Below are 3,043 nucleotides of genomic sequence, written 5' to 3' on the forward strand. Positions count from 1 at the left end.
GCACTAATAACCGACGGTACCATTGGATAATTGCATGGCCAACGGTTATAAAGCCGACGGTGAGCCGTCGACCATGTTGTGGCCAACACCCTACTCACATTACATGACGAAACTCATAGCCGAAGGTCCCCCGTCGGTTATTTAATTTCCGACGGTGCTTGCTTCCTGTCGCTTTTTGTAATAGCCAACAGTTTATTTGACCCATCGGGATAATTAATGACCAAGAGGAATGTCAAACCGTTGGTTAATATGATTACTAATGGTCGATACACCCCTTCGGGAATTCAACAACATCGTCAAATTAGGAAATCATCGACAATCTAAATCCCGATCATCGGCTATTATTAACCTCTCATGATTTGCTTTCACCAAGTGGTGTTGCATAACATAAAAGTGTGATTCAGCATGAGAATATTTTTAATTGTTGGCATTTCAAATACATACACAAACACACATGACCAAATAACATGCATTATATTTACCAAGACTTGTGACCAAGTGCATACGCATATATCATCAAAAGCCTAATTTCTTTCATCCAGAATACATAGATCGTAATGCCAAACAAAATACTCCATACAATGGTCCGGACAGTTTATATAACCTAAATTTTCGTAAATTTCAGAATTTCACTTTGTTGCACGACTATGCACCTCATTCGACTCGTCACCATCATCACTATATGGGTCAAAACGTTTATCGCTATATGTACCATCTCCTCGTGCCGTAGATATCATCCATGTTCTCATTAGCATCGTAATCATTCTCACGGTTCGGACTGCCTCCAATGTTGCTTCCCTCTCGCTAAGAATTGATAAGAGTAGTTGTCAAATTAGGAAATGAATGGAAAAGTTGAAACACGTAAGACGAGTAGCATGTCAAAATTAATACATGGAAAGAAAAAAAGGAACATTACTACATTTATATCCTTCTATTCTAAATGTTGACATAACTAAGCGAATATATATTGAAGTAGCAGAAAATTGATATCTAGCATGCAAAGTAATTGAATGTATGGGAGCAAGATGTCACATGAAAAAGCAGATAATAAAAGAGGTAAATGAAAGAAATGCCATCCCTAGCAGGAATCCATAATGTGAACGGGAACCCTATACTCTTAGTGCCACAAGAAAACTGGCACCTAAGCACAAGCTCCCTTACTATAGTATGGATGTTTGAAGTACATTTCTGATAGTCAAAGCACTGTTTAACTATGTTACATAGAATATTTGACATTACCATATAGGTTTCAACGCATGTGTCTACAGGTCAAGGATTTCCCGCAACTAAATCATAGACAATGTTATATTGTACAATAGTTGCAGGCTTCATAAATAATTTGACAGTGGCTAAAAAAGACAGCACAAATGCTAATGTACTTCTGTTTGATATGACATTTACGTTTAGCAAGCTGATCCTGACGTTTAATTTTCTTCATATGTAGTTAAATCAAGCAATCTCCTAGTGTGCATCTCCAAGACTAAAAAAGGAAGGCCCGTAAATGTGAATCCTCTTACAAATCTAAGTACGGAGAACACATGCACATGCCAAACCTGAGCAAACAAAATGGCTGTACATTTTTTTTTCTCGAATATGCACGAGTGTGCATATTATATATTAAAGAAGAAAGGCAAAGAGTGCCTCCATCATATTTACAAGGTTCATATTACAACACTCCTAATCCTCACTACTAGCCCACCGTTCGAGCCGAAGGAAGAAGGGGTCCATGTCTCTTTTAAACTTGCCGGCAATAGACCACATTCTTCCTTCCGACCTTACTCTACCTAGTAATATTTTCTGAGTTCAGAGGACAAAAATCATAAGTGACAATCACACAGACCCCTACAAGTGAATGTACGCCACCTATGCACATCAAAAAATTCTTACCAAGATGGCACCACCGATGAGGCCACCATTGGCAGTCGTGCATTTGACATCATCTAGCTCATTATAGAGGAAGACAGAATTCTGGTCGTCCGGCTGCAGCTCGCCGATGACACCGGAGATGGATGTCCAGGTTGTTGATGCGGGGGTGCGGACCTTGCGCAGTCCAACACCTCTGGCTCTAGTCAAACTCGAGGTGGGCTCCCGTGTGAGCTGCAAATAGTTCGTGCAACCTGAACATGAATACATAAAACATGAGAACGAGAGGAGGAGAGGAACTGGCCGGAGTTGCAACTTGCAAGAGAGGAACCGACCAAGTCAGCGTGGCTATCTCTGCTTCCGCCCCAAGATGAGCTTCCACCGGATCTGATGGCTGAACACTGCTGCTGGTTCTCACCATTCTCAGGCCACCAGATCCCGTCTGGCCTCCGTACGGTTGTCGCCGCTGTTGGTGACGGTGGAGCTCAAGGCTGCCGGATCTACGGTAGGCCTGCGCCAGCTCCGGCCACACTTTCAGGGAGAGGTGGGCTAGTTAGGCGCCGGCTCTGGTTAGGTGCGGCAATGGCCGGGAGATCCTTGGAGAGAGGCGAGGGAGGTGAGAAATAGTGGATGGAACAGGAAACGTGCAGGCGCCAGGCAGCGGTTCGGGAGGGACGAGGGAAACGAGGAGGGTCGACCGCACGATCTGGAGAGGTGGGGAAAACTGGGAGGACCAACTAAAAAAACTATGAGGGAGTAGTCACGATTTCGCTCGCTCGTGTGGCCGACTTTAGTTAGAACATAAAAATAATATTTGTATATTCTTTTGAATTAAATTCATCTAAACAAAACTTTATATTTATATTATTAGGCTTATAACTTCAATTTTAACATTTGAAACTTGCACATATTCTTATTTTTGCCATAATAACATACCAATGTGTTGGCGCACATCTTAGCTCGTGATGTAACTGAGCGTGGTCCGATCTCATGCAACCGTGCATAACTAGCATGTTATTGATGTCATGATGATTTTTTAGCCATACCATTTAAAAAGGAAAAAAACATATAAATCGGTGAATTGATGGCGCAAGCGAGCTAGGATGCCTCGCTTGCGATGCACATGCTGGTGGCGCCCATGCACTGCCCTTCCTTTTTCCTTATCCATTGGGAAAACTCA

The 3,043-nt window shown here is 42.5% G+C and overlaps 1 long non-coding RNA gene across 1 annotated transcript; it reads right to left on the minus strand.

Moving 5' to 3' along the window:
- Nucleotides 1–569: 569 nt before the first annotated feature.
- On the minus strand, nt 570–2,488 carry LOC119361267. The gene is made up of 3 exons (XR_005172875.1): nt 2,199–2,488; nt 1,888–2,117; nt 570–804 (listed from the first exon to the last, which is right to left on the minus strand). It is a non-coding gene; the product is annotated as an uncharacterized LOC119361267 (long non-coding RNA).
- Between the last annotated feature and the right edge of the window lie 555 nt (nt 2,489–3,043).

The sequence above is a fragment of the Triticum dicoccoides genome, chromosome 1A (genome assembly GCF_002162155.2).
Source record: "Triticum dicoccoides isolate Atlit2015 ecotype Zavitan chromosome 1A, WEW_v2.0, whole genome shotgun sequence".
In the NCBI taxonomy this organism is placed as follows: domain Eukaryota; kingdom Viridiplantae; phylum Streptophyta; class Magnoliopsida; order Poales; family Poaceae; genus Triticum; species Triticum dicoccoides.